We start from the raw sequence: 15,146 nt of genomic DNA on the forward strand, positions 1-15,146 counted from the left end.
GAGAAATTTGAAGATCGGCAATTAGGATTTGTTATCTAACTTTAAGCTTATTCTATTGGTATAAGGCTTATTTTTGTAAGATTTAGAATGACTTTGCAATTGTTGTTCAAAATCAAGGATAATATTGGTCACTTGGAATTTATGCAATACAACTAGAGCTAGCACTTCCAATTAGTTTGTGGAATTGATATTACATCTATAATTCAAAATTTGGTAATATTTGGCTGATTAGGTGTGCTAAGTGTGTATAAAGTTTTGTATTAATTTAATGATACAAATTGAAAGATATTTGGATTTTAATACAAGAGGATATTAAAAATTGGTAATTTGGAATTAAATAGGATTTCTATGATTTTTGAAGATTTATTGGTTAAATCAAGGTGAAATTTAGCATAGTATTATAAGACTTTAAGATTAAGCTATACACTAATTTTGAGATAAAGATAATAGTTGGATAAGGTGAAATCACTACTCAAACATTTGTACCAACTTTCAAGTTTGTACCCAAGTGACATCAATGTGGTTTTTGGACTTTTTGAAATAGGACAAGTCTATCTCAAGTATCCAAGTCCCTTTTAATCTACAACAACATAAAACCTCATCACAAAATAGGATAAATTGGATCAAAAAAAAATTGAATAGAACTAAATAAAATTGGACATAGAAGACAAAATTGAACAGAACTAAACAAAATGGGACATGGAAGACAAAATTGAACAACCAAAATTAGAACAAAAAAAAAACAAAATAAGAAAATATAAAATATAATTATATTTAGAAAAAAGGTTCAAAGCCATATCTAACTAGATGATCTAATAGGCCTTAATTAATCCTATTTATACTTTGTTTTAATACCCTGGACTTTTTAGAATGTTCATAGATGTAGATTCCACATAGATAACCGCCTTAAATTCCTTTTAGAAGGTTTTATGGTAGGCCCTATCTAAATAATTATCTAAATTTTTTTTAGAATATTCTATAGTAGATCCTATCAAGCCTATTAATCTAATTCTAATTCTAAAAACTTTTATAACTTCTCAAATATGGTTCTAACTATTTATCTCTACGTACCAATAATATAAATGTCTTATCTATATCCTATTATACTTTTTTTTACAATCTATAAGTTGGATTTGATTGAATTTTTCTAAGCATATAAAAGACTTATAGTAACATTTGTGTATAATTTTTTTTTATCAAGTAGATAGTTGAATTAGGAGTTACAACTCGCCAAAGCTCACTGATTAAGGTTAGAACTTGCAAAGAAAAATCAAACTTGCCTAATTATGAAAGTAATAAGGTAATTGGAGTTTATGCATGGTTGAAGTTACTAAGAAGAGTGTTTTTAAGAACTTTGTATTTACTTTAAGTATTTTTGAATTAAAATTAAAATTATGTTTTTTTTATATAGATGAAATCTATTATGGTTTCTTGGATATTTGTAAAATACAACTTCAACTTGCACAGTCAAATACTCAATGCATTTTCAAACAAAACAATACATATTATGATACCATGATATCCTATCTTCAAAAAGAGCCTTTGATTGTAAGACCTTGTCACTATGGTAAGCCTTTGACCATGGGGCCCTATCACTATGGTCTTATAATTGTAGATTGACACTTTGAGTTGTAAAAAAATGTCACATGCAACCATCTCCCACCATCTGCTATTATAGATCTTTGTTGTTTTTTCTCACAATTTGTATCAAATTCTTGCTTCTATTATATACATATATTTGTTGTAATTGTTACCTAAATAATATGAATAGGTAGAAGTAGATAAAAATAAATTAATTTCATAATATCTTCTAGAAGAAAAAAGAGAGATTTCTAATCTTTCTTTTCAAGAAAAAGAGAGATTCTTGTCAAGTAAAAGATTAGAAATCTATCCCAAACTAAATCAACCTATTTCTCATACTACAAAGAAAGAATCTAAGAGTACAAGTGTAGAAATCTTGAAGCTTTACTAAAATTGCTAAAATACTATAGCCAAGCAAACCCTTATAATAAGTTCTCTCACTCTCAAAATCACTCATAACACTAAACTTGATAAGAATGTCAACTCAAAGATTTATTTTCATTTAAGTATTCAAATTCTAATTGACATGAACAAATTAACTAATAGAAAAACTATCAATGGATGAAAAACCACTAACTAAACTAAACTACATATATTTGACAAAATTTGGCACTCAATGCTATATCACATGAATTCTAATTCTAATATTGTGAAGGTTGATACAACTTAAATAATTTTTCTTAAAAGTTTTAAGATAAAAGTTGTAATATAATATTTATATTTATTAATTTTATATTTTATAAATATATCTATATATAAACATACACATAAATTATTAATCTTATATATCTTTGTTTCAAAGAATCTTATTGTTGATAGTTTATAAATGGTTTTAACAAATATATTCAATAAAATATAAAAACCAATTTAAATAAAATTATGTGATTTTTGAATGGCTTTTATTTATGCTTATTAATATCATATCCATGCTAATATATAAGACATTCTATTTTTTCTTGGTTGTAACTTATTTTTTAAATTTTTTCTAATTTGAGTTATTAATTTTTATTTTATTTAATTAAAAGTGATCATAATTTATTTTATTTTAATATACTTATTAATTTTTATTATAAGACCAAATAAGAAAAATATCAAAAATATAATAAATTCTCATTAATTCTAATCATTTCAACTAAAATATTTTTGGATTAATTTATATTTGCTGAAGAAATAATCCAAGCATCACAAATAGAACTTTTAATAAGATCAAATAATCTTGATGTTACAAAAAATCCAAAAAATCCAAAAAATAAAATAAATAAAATAAAATAAAATAAAAAATAGATCACTTACTTCAAAAGAAAGTGATCCATTTCTAAAGATATTTATTTAGCTTTTTTTTCTTCTTTTTTCTTCTTTTTTTTGTCTTAAACTTATTTTAGATAAAACTTCATTCTTATATGAAGCTTTAACGTCATACATTCTAAATCCTTTGCTGTTAGTTATTTAACTTTTAATAATTTAAAGAAATCATATTTTTGAGCAAAGTGATGTACCAAGTTACAACATGGAAACTTTGATAGTGGCCATAAAATTGTGTAATTGTATCAACTATATTTGATGATAATTTGCAAATATTATTCTAAAACATAATTTATATAGTTTTTTTGTTTATTATTTTATAGATCAAAAGAAAAAAACAGCTAAATAATATTTATGCAATAATAAATAACATCATCCAATACCTTGATACAAACCATAGTCCTTGATTTAATGCAATTTCACTTCAAAGACTTAACATGTATGGATACTATTTAAAATGGTTATTAAATTCATACTAATTTTTATAAATGATCCAAAGTATGCCATTTTATTTAGAGAATTTAAAAGCACAATTATAGAGTTGTAAAAAAAATTATTAAAAAATTTATTAAAATAGATTGTTGTATCTATTTTAAAATATAATAAGATTAGATAAGTCTTTAAGATTTATTAAATAAATTCATCATTTCAAAAACAGTATTATAAATTTCAATATATATTTTTAATATATGTATATATATATATATATATATATATATATATATATGCACACACCACATTTTCTATATAATTTGAAAATTCTTTATAATATGTATATATATATATATATATATATATATATATGTAGAATTTTGATATTTTGTTAATTAAAATATTAGAGATAAAATAAAGTAAAACAAAACTTATTCTATTCATTAGAATAAATGATCAATATATATATATATATATATATATATATATATATATTTATACATTTATCTAATTTAGTATATATTTTAAATACATTGTTGTTTGAATAAAAATTTATATAAAAAATAATATTTACTTTTAATACAGTATATCTTATTTTGTTTAGTAAAACTCAACCTTCCAAAACTATTATGTATATATATGGTGTGTTAAAACGGCTTTAATAAATCACTCTCATACTATTGTTATAAAAGGATAGTAATAAATAATACAATTTATTGCAAAAAAAACAATGACTATGTCTTTCTAGCCTTACTAGGCAATTTTATCATGGTATTTAGAGTAATAGATGGACATATATATATATATATATATATACATACATACATATACATACATATATTTAAAAAAAAATTATTCAGAATCTAAAAATTCATAATAACTTAGGATTAATCTTTGATAGATATTATATCTAAGAATAGATTGATTTTAACATCTTCATAAGATTATAAAATATTTTCAATAAAAAATACTTTTTAGACCTGGTAGCTTTATGAGACTTAATTGTAATAGAAATATAAATAGATCGAAAGTAGTGATGTATTTCTAATCATCTAATATACCAATTGTATATCTGTATTTATTATTTACTATTTTAATACATTATTTTTTATATAAAATACTATTTAAAATATTATTTTTTTAAAATATATATATATATATATATTTTAAAAAAAACCTAAGTAAAAATTTACAAATATTTTAACAATAGATAATTTAATAGGATAATTTGCACTTCAGCACAATTAATCATGTGATTTTTTAATTTTTTTTTCTATACTAGAAATATTTAGTAATTATTAGTAGAAATTAATTTTCTTATTTATATATTTTTCTTAGTGATATTTAATGTCACAATTTATATATAGATTATCTTTATATCTTAAGTTGACTCAATTTTATCTTTATTTTAAATTTTTGATGATTATATTGTAATTTAAAACATATATATATATATATATATATATATATATATATATATATATAGTATTTCATGTAGAAAAAGTTAGTGTTATATTTTAACTTTAAAATTAAGATATATAAAATAAAAATTAAATCTTATGTATATGGATATATATATATATATATATAATTAATTTATTTATTTGTAGATTATTATAAGAAATTATATTTCAAAAGCAATAAAAATATATCACTTTGAAATAACACATAAAAAATTTGAAGTACTATTTATTTCTTTACTATTCTTTAAAACATTAAGCAAATGAGTTGTATGTGGTAATGTTTTATTATTACTTAATTTCATCTTAAAACTATAAAATCATAGATAAGCATGAATTTTCTTCAACATTGTAATCTTTCAATTAATAATTTTATTACTTGACTAAGATTTCTTTTGTACAATAATGCATGTATTTTATTGCACTAATTAAATGTGTTTATTTTATATGTTGTTAATGTATTTAATTGATATTTTCTATATTATATAATATATATTAGAATACATATACAATATCATAATTCTATATAAAAGACTACATCATTTAATATAAAAAATACCTTTACTCAATTTGACAATATTGTTTTTTTCAAAACATTTAAAGCACTCTTATTTTAATGTTATAATTTAAAAAATAAAATTTAATAATATATTGAATGGGAATATAAGATAAAATATATAGTTTTAAAGTATGTGATGTTTCTTTTATTACATTTTCTAACCTAATTTAATATAGAAGTTGACTAAACATTGAAAAGTTTTATCATGTATGGCATATGAAGTTTTTCAATACCAAATTAATTTTATACATAATTATTTAATAAAAAGAGAAATATTTAAAATTAAAAGATCATTCATGTATATAATTTTTTTAATTTATTTTTTAAATGTTTTATGAGTTATATTCTGTAATTATTTTTTAATAATCATTGTGATTTTGGAAATAATATGCTTAGAAGCCTTATGTCTTTCTATTCCTTTTGATAATTAAATTTTTTTATCCTAGCCAAATATTCTACTTCTTATTACATAGGATATTTTTAGTCTATTATAATAGACTCTTTTATATAGCTCACAGCTCATTTATGTTGTTTGTAAACAACTTTTAATGTTAATTTCAAATCTTGTCAACAACTTTTATTTTATTTATATTATATTAAAACATCAATTTTATCATTAAAAACCCTTAAAAGAAACATGACTAGTTAATTCAAAATAATAATAAAAATGCACTCTTATTTAAATGAGTTGGTTAAATGCCTTTAGAAAATTATTAAATTAACCCAAATATTTACTAAATCGAGTCACTCTTCCTAATCATCATCAAAATAATTCTCCACCACTAGATCTACAACTGATGAAAAGAGGAGCTGAAGAATTTACATGCAAATGTATGATGATGGGTGGGTTAATTTAATATATGCTTGGATCAATTTAACAATTTCCTACTTTTAATGTAACATATATAAAATCATAACAGAATTGTCTTTAAATTTTAAACCAACAATTGAAATAAAAATTAAATTTGAATCTTCAAATTCTACTTCTTTAATTTTGTAAGTTTTTACATCTCTTCACTTTAATATCTTGCAACTCCATTTTTATCAACATTACATCAAAACTCCTGATGAATCATTCATAACCAAAAAAATAAATTAAAATACGGGAATATTAAATAGACCTAAGCTTTTATTAAATTGATCCATCCATTCTAGCCATCATGAAAAAAATAAATGACCCGTAGGTTTATTTCTCTACTACTCAATCTGCAACAAATGAAAATCAACCACATTCATCATGATTACCATATTCTTCATCATAGGTGGGTCAATTTAGTGAAAGCATGGGTCTATTTAATATTCCTTTTATATATATATATATATATATATATATATATATCTATATATATTAGAATGCTTTGATATTTTGGCCCCTAATTCACCTTACAAAGTATTCTAAATTTTCAAGCATACAACAAAATACCAATCAATTGTAATACCTTTACCACCATATCATACACAAAAATGATATGCCTTGTTAACCGCATCAAAATGTGTCTTGTTTACTTAAAATTTATCTTTTGGCATATGTTTTTGGCATGTTCATAAAGCATGAAACATGCCACTCATGCCTGCAAAGACGAGATAGTAAGGTAGCAAGTTTTGTGATGAATGAGTTGGATTGGAGGCCAGAAGGGAACCAAGCACCAAAGACAACCTAATCCTAACCATAAATCGGGCGTCAGACGATCCATGTTCGAATGCGCGTTGGGATCTGGCTTGCGGGGGAGGCTTGCGGGGTCGGATCACACGGCGGATCGACGCTACTGCCCCGCCACGATCGGACCATGCACAACATGGCCACGAGCACACCATTGCCTGCATTGTCAGATTGCGATCTTCTGATCTCAGAATTTTGACGATCCTCGCTTCGTGACAACCAGCAGCAACAGAGGATATGCGTTTTGTGGGCTCTGTTGCAACTATGGTGAGCTCTGACCACGCCGCTTACGACGACGTATAGCGACGAGACGTGATGGCGAATACTGCGCAATTTGTTTATATTTTTATATTTTTGTATGTAATATTTTTTGATGCTCGAGATTGCTGGATTTTTTTCGTCTTGAGACGATAACGCTGGCGCCGCTCTGCTGGCTTCCTGAATCGTTGCGGGGATGCTGACGGTACTTGCTTGGTGGGGCTGGGTGTCGTGCAGCGCAAGGTCGGAAGATCGTGCTCTTCAACTGGGTTTCGAGTGTGTGATGCGATTACTTCATTCATGAGAGATATGGAGGTGTCCAGTTGTAGATGCACCCTTCATTGGTTCGAGAAACGCCGGCTGTTACGAGAGTAGGACTGTTCCAGGAAATGGAATGCGCTTGCGCAATCGTCTCCGGCCTGTTTGATGCTTCGGATTTTGTCAATGGCGCCTCCTGTACAGTGAAAACTTTGGATATTAGATCTTTCAGAAGTGTTGTGAATTTTGGAATGAGGAGCGATACTGTAGCAATGTGCTTCAATTGAACAGTATTCTTGCGAACGGAGGACTAGCGAGCCCTGAATGACTGTTAAAGCGAAGGATGCAGCAATGCCCTCTTTTTAGGCATCTCATGCTGTTTGATGCCAATTTTTGTATGCCATTTCGTACATCTACTGCTTTGGAGTTGGCCAAATTGTGGGGTCATCTCCTCGGGTCACAGTCGTTACTTGCGACTCAAGTACGTCAAGTTGAAGATCACGAGGCCAACGATGTTATTAAGCAAATGTCCGCTTACCAGATGCTGAATCCTCGCAGACTGTTCCTGCGACTTCTGTGCTCACTTGTCAGGGTTAAAACAGGATGTGTCGTTAACCTACATCTTTCGAGTGACTTGGGAGAGCACTCATGAACTTTCAGCATTGCTCGGAGAACTTTGAAAAGGTTTTTGGTGAACATCTCCGCAGTTTGCTCATGTGTAGCACAGTAACTTCGAATTTGCGGTTGGTTTGTTCTTGTATGGCGTGAAAGTCGTTCTTGCATAACGTTTTGGAATGTGCATAAGGTATGTTGCATAGTAATGTCGCGTTAAACCACAATCGTTACATCTTAAACACGATCAGAATGCTGTAATTAAATGATACAAGGTCAAGCGGGTAGCAAAATATTTCACTTGTATTTAAGTTGTAGCGATTTACTTCACTATTACTACAGCATCAACTTCATACATACATTTATTTGTAGCCAAATTTGTTATCATCAAGACTTTTGAATTAATACTATCCCTTAAGAACAGTGATTCGTCATATTGTGACTGAATTTGCATTATTACACCACAGCAACAAAATTGAGCTCTACAACCTACAACCACGAAGTTTTAAAGATCCCAATACATATATTCCGTGCGTGTAAGCCACATGAATCTGATCGCGGACTGAAATTAGTATCAGAACTTCAAGACGAACGATTTAAGGTATTGGTTACCATTCATGCCTTACAGCATATCAAAGTAACAAGTTGGGTAACTCTTTGGTGCTAACTATTGCAAGGATGCCTCAACAGTGTCACCAATTCTTCTTTCGTGAAATTGTGGGTGACGATTGATTCCAAAGCCAAGATGGACGTAAATCTTCCAGAATATATGTGTTAGCAGATCGGCTCTGGATTCGACAGCAGCAAAATACATCAACCGCTTGTGTCCCCAACATGATGAAACCGCAAGCTCCTTGCTGACCTTAGTTACGAAGATTTGTAACAGGTGCGAAGAGCGACGCTCAACTTTGATTGAAACATCTCCAGAGGGCAATCCTCGAACTTGAGTGCCATAAAACATGGGTTGTCGCCATCCCTGCCTGTCGGATCTGGAAAAGTGTCCTGCACAGAGCAACTACTACAAAATTTGAAGGAGCTTATTTCCTGGGGATCCTCCCTGCTCTGTAGAACTCGCACCTGTTCACCATTCCTTTTCGCACGTTACACATTTAGATTTCAAATTGAAACAAATCAGCATCACAACGATGATTTACCCAGCTCAAAGTGCTCAGTTTGCTTGGAGTGAAATGATTCTACTTCAGCTGAAATTAGTGATGTAATACACCCCATCATTCATATCAGTGATTGGCTTTTGAACTCATTATCTTGGCTCGCATGAAAACAAGGTAAACCGACCAACAGGTATCGTGCTGGCGAAGTGCAATTGTGTGTAGATTGCATAGCTTTTGTAACATCTTTCACTGTCTCATCAGATTTTCATGTCTTTCTTGCTTGCGTTAGAGCCGTAACCAAAGCAAAAGCCTCGCTTTTGACTAAGAAGAAGAAGAAGAAGAAAGCGTGTGGGGGCAGTTTTATGGTGAGGATTTCTCAATGGGGTTGATGATGACAGCCAACCAGCACAAGCCTCACTTCAACACACTGCCATATTTGTACTATCCAGTTTTTTTTATTGACTGTGTGCTGAACTTCTTCAGAAATGAATTGTTTTTGCAGCCGAAGTAAGTACTCACTTATGCAAAGATTCCAACCTGTCGAAGACTGTAAGGCTTAGGAGTATTGCAAAAATTCCCACTAGCCAGTGCACATGCCCTAGGCTCCACAACTACACAGGTCAGTGCAGCCCGCCCAGAATGATCCCAATTTCAACAAAAAAACATTCTCTACATCGAATTGCGTGCAACTGTGAATGTTCTTTGAAAGAATATGCGGTAAGCTTTCCGTGTGATACCGTGTTCTATTCCATCAAATGATCTTCTTTCTGTCCGCTCTAAAACCAATCATGGAGTTAGGACTTTCCGTGTCTCAAGAAATCTTATTTATGCAAATACACAATCACCGGTTTTGCTCTCCTAACGATTCACAATGATATTCAGTATCAAATAAGAGCAAGGCACGCAGTAGCGAGAGAGAGCGAGAGAGAGAGATGCTGTATGGAGGCGAGCAGAACACCATCACGCAGATGTGCGTTTGCCAATCAATTCCTGTACCCATGGACTGATGATGGGCGCCCGTCACTCTGAACACGCCTGGAACCACGTTTTGTGCTGGAGAGAATCCAAAGCTGGTACCTTGTACTGGAAAGGGGAAAAAAATCTAGGTAATCTGTCCCACGCTGGGATGCAAATCTATCACTAATTGTTACCGCTGCAAAACAACAACAGAAATCTCAAGAAAATGTGCACAACTCTGACAAACAGAAAAATAAACACTACTACTTAACTGGACTTAGATACCAAAAGTCACTGCTCCAAAAAATCAAGACACAAACCATGACTTGTTTTAATGTTTTATACCAGTTGGGTGTTTTGTCTTTTACCTTTTATACCATAGCTTGTGAAAACCCCTGTGTGTGTTAGAAACCTCAAGATAAAAAACAGCAGAAGTTGGTTGTTGTTATTTTAGACAACTTCAAGCCTGTTCTGTTCTGCTGTCCGAAGGTTCTCACATCGTTTTGTCAAGTGTAGCACTGTGATTAAATTAACTAACTGGGGGGTTGAAGCACAAGTGGGTGGGAGGTGGAGGTGGAGGTGGGGGCAGCAGCAGCTCCTCTGAACAGGGAAAAAGACGAAGATCAGGTCAGATCTGGCAGTGACTCCAGTGCAACCATCATTTTGTTTCGAGTACACAAAAGGCTGCGAGCTGGGTCAGTGGCCGGTCTCACACTCGTCAACTGTGTACAGAACTGTTAAGGTAGCCCCCATTGCTTCCTTACAACTCTCAAATCATCGATTTGTACAGTCTTGCAGGAAGGGAGAGTTTTTAAACTTTGACTTCGATGGTGCAGATTAAAAGCTTCCAAATGATACGGTGCTTCATGTTTTGAAAAATCTCTGCTTTGATTGGTGGCTTTTGGTGTCTTGGCCTTGATAAGTGGGTCCAAAACTAAGCATTGGTACACTAAAGAAAGAAAGAACAGAAACGAAAAGACAAAAAAAAGAAAAAAAAACAGAAGTAGCTCTGCAACACCGTTCGTAAGTATCACGCTTTGGTGCCATTCTCATACATTTTGATATGACTTTTTGTACCCCCCAAACTTTTTTTGGAGTAAACTTTGAATTTTTTTGTATATAATTGTTTTGTTTTGTTTATTTTGATTTATTTTTCAAAAATTTTAACAAGTATATAGGTTGGAAACCAAGGTGATATGGGACTAATAAAAACCAAGCTTAGTAATGGTCTTTAGAATTTCTTCTTAGCTTTGCATATGATTTTGCATGATCCCACTATCCATCCCTCTAATTGTGGCTTTGCAAATTTATAAAATTTGATTACTATCATACACAATTTGATTTGACATGATGAAACCTCAGTATTGGTTTTGTCTTAAAATTAGGGTTAGATTGGGTCAGAACATTCTTACCTTCTCAATGATTAATATGTCCTACATTTACTATGTATTAGGAGAGATTGGCCCTAGTTTATATATCAATCAGCTCCAATGACAATGCTACAACTTCTAGGAAGTTGATAATGCATGTTGCAATGTAGACCTCAAGTAAGGAAACAAAAAGAGGTGTTAGTAAAACATTATGTATGGTTGACACTTCAAAGTAAGAGAACAACATTAATGATCAATTTAAATACATTGATCTACACAAAGAAATTGTAAATAAAATACTATATTGTAGATATTCTTGCAATAATGGAGGTTTATTTTTCTTTCTTTCTTTGTAGTTGTATATGTTTATTAATATTAATTTTAATATTTAAAAGAAAAAATTAACTATTCAAAATAATTTGCAATAATTTTAATCATTTTAGATGGATTCTTACATTCTAAGTATATTACATTTAATCCTTGAAACCTTGTAATTTGTTTCACTTAATCAGATCAAAAAACTAGATGTACTTTTATCTTATTAGGTAAATTATTAGATATATTTTGTATATATTTTATAAAATATGTATATTAAAACTATAAATATTAAATATTAGAACCTAAATTTTGACATTTTTATTCTAACCAAATTATAGTAATAAGTCGAATTTCTTATTTATATCATATTTAAAAATATGCTTAATAAATAAAATACTATAGAAAAAATTTCTATTAATTTAGACTCCATTTTATAAAAAACAATTACATATTCTATTCTATTAATACCTGTTTTTACTTCTATTAACTTTAAATATAGATAGAAATGTTTTTTATAAGACATTAGACTGGTTATAAAATACTAATAATAATATGAACAACAACAAAATCAAATCAAATCAAATAAAAATACTAAACATGTTGATTAAACTATTTTTTCAACTAGATGTAAAGATTGCTTGAATGCAAAATATAGTGTAATAAAATATCTAAGACTTGGTTTGACTAAAAACCCTAGCTCTATAAATTTTATACATTAAAAAAATTCTACAGATTAAAATATCATTAAAAGTAGATATATTTAAATTAACATTAATAGATCCATAGTATTCATAATGAAAGAACAAAGGCCAATTATAATTACTATCCAAAAACAAATAATGAATTTAACTACATAATTTGTTTAATAAAGAATATCAACTAATTTGCTAATCATCTTAGATCTAAACTATTGGGACAAAACTCATTTACTACTTAGTTTTATCAAGTTTTTTCAAACACATTTAAATATATTTTTGCCACAGATTATAAGTTCAAAGATATTCAAACTGTAGAACAAGAGCAAAATCCATGGAAAGAAGTAGAATGCTTTATTCTAAAAGTAATACCTATTTAAATAATTGTATAGAAGAAAGAGCTGGAAAAAAAGTTATCCATATTTTTTAATTTTTCTATTAAAATCTTAATATATTTATTTGAAATATTAATTGAAAACAAAGTTTTAGAATTCATTTTTAAAAACACTCTTTGAAAATATTCTAGGTGGAAAATAATTGTATTATAAACAGATTGCATAAAAGAATAAAACTACATAATGCTTTTCATAAAAAGAGTTTAGCAAATTTAAAATGAGTGATGAATGGAAATTAAAATATAACTATATTTTAATAAAATAAATGTTTTACATGTAATAAAGATGCGACTCTCTTAGAATTTTTAATATAAAAAGGCATAAAAGAAAATTTTGAGCTAATAGACTCTTTTAAATATTTAATTGAATTTGACAGATTCTAAATCTTTACTATATTCACCAAATACTTTTTATATCTTAGAGTATCAAATTAAAGGAGATAAAGCCTTCTTCAACCAATAATTGGTATTTTTGCTTTATAACTTGTTTCTCCTAATCGAGCTCCAATTTGCTGAAAGCTTAAAACAAACAATTTAAAAATGATAATGTCTAAAGCACTGTTACCAAATTACAAGAAGAAGAATATGATGCCTTATTTATGGTAAAATTTAGTAAAATTGTGAGGTTTCATCAGTTCTTCTATAAAAAATTAGATTTACTAGAAAAAAAGAATTTTGCAATATATTGGCTTTAGAATGTATCTATAGTAGGCTATATCTTAACTCCTATAATTTTTACTTCTCAATAAATTCTAAAATCAACAAGTCATCACTTACAAATAAGAAATAAAAAATGAGAAACAAAAATTAATAAGTCAAGTTTAAAATAAATTAGATTGAAAAAGATAATACCTGCTCCAAGGCCTTTTTTAAGGAATAAAATTAGGAGACTTGTAAATAGAATAGATAGTCTAAAATATGTAATAATTTTTTTTATAAAATCATGTTGTTATTAATTATAAGAATTTTATTTTTTATTTTTTATTTTTTGATATACAATAGAAATATATAAATAAGAAATATACTTGTTAATTTTTAATATATTGCATAATATAAAAAAGAATTATGAAAAAGATATATTTTGAATAGATTGGTAAAAATTTAAGATGTATGCTTTTATGAATTACTTAAGTATATTCTTCTTATATTCTGTTTTTATATAATTTATTGAGATAATTTATTATAGAATCAATTTTTATTTCATACAATAAAAATATTTTTATCTTGATATATAAGCTTGTATCCTTGATTTATTTTTAGTTTTATAAAAGACAAAAATATTGCCTATAATGACCAAAAGCTTAAAATAAGAAGATTGCTTTAATACTTAATAATATAAAATATTCTAGTATTTTATGATCTTCAAATTTATTTCTATTGATAGGATTTATAAGTGATATCTCTTAAAGATTAAAAAAAGAAAAAAAAAAAATCATTAATTTTTTATGAAAATATTTGACGATTTTATTAATAATTTTTTTAATATTAAAAAATACATTTTAATAAATTAATAAGATAATTTGAAATACATGAAAATAAAAATAAATTTTACAGATTTTCTAATTTTAAAAGTTTTTCATTATTAAATATAAATAAGATTGGAAAACATTATAAGATATTTTCAAGACAATTTTGTATTAAAATCAAACTCTATTTTCTTTTTTGTAGCTAAAGAAAACCTGTCTTTAAAAAAATGGTCTTCTTTATTCAAATGTTTCAATTAATTATTTTTGTTTTACAATTGTGTTGCTTTTTTGACAATTATAAACAATGCGTTTAGTTTTTGTAGGAAAAAAATATGAAATTCAATGCTAATATTAATTCTTATTTTGTGCATTTAGATGTTTCAATCTTACAACATTAATTTTCATGTTTTATACTTTTAAATATGCAAGTTATCTTAAATTCTAAACGTAATGGTATACAAAATTAATGAATTACAAGCATCATAATTTAGAATTTATTTTTATTTTTATTTTTATGTTTATTTTTTATTCTTTTTTCAATACTAATCATAGATAGAAGAACTATGAGGTACTGATAACTTTACATTCATGTGCTTATAACTAAATTAATATTCTATAAAATGAAAGAAGACACAAAAATATAAATATAAATCAATGACAGTTTAATGATTTTTGTAATTAATTAGTATTAGGATCCAATACCAACCATCAG

The 15,146-nt window shown here is 27.6% G+C and overlaps 1 long non-coding RNA gene across 2 annotated transcripts; it reads left to right on the forward strand.

Annotated features, from left to right (window-relative positions):
* The first annotated feature begins 6,764 nt into the window (after positions 1–6,764).
* On the forward strand, positions 6,765–11,314 carry LOC112294253 (uncharacterized). Of its 2 annotated transcripts, XR_016497873.1 has the most exons (3): positions 6,765–7,261; positions 7,490–10,933; positions 11,028–11,314. It is a non-coding gene; the product is annotated as an uncharacterized LOC112294253 (long non-coding RNA). The 2 variants fall into 2 exon arrangements; XR_002973282.3 differs by lacking the exon at positions 11,028–11,314 and having other exon boundaries at positions 6,774–7,261; positions 7,490–8,893.
* The last annotated feature ends 3,832 nt before the right edge of the window (positions 11,315–15,146 follow it).

The sequence above is a fragment of the Physcomitrium patens genome, chromosome 17 (genome assembly GCF_059467195.1).
Source record: "Physcomitrium patens ecotype Gransden chromosome 17, ASM5946719v1, whole genome shotgun sequence".
NCBI classification, from domain to species: domain Eukaryota; kingdom Viridiplantae; phylum Streptophyta; class Bryopsida; order Funariales; family Funariaceae; genus Physcomitrium; species Physcomitrium patens.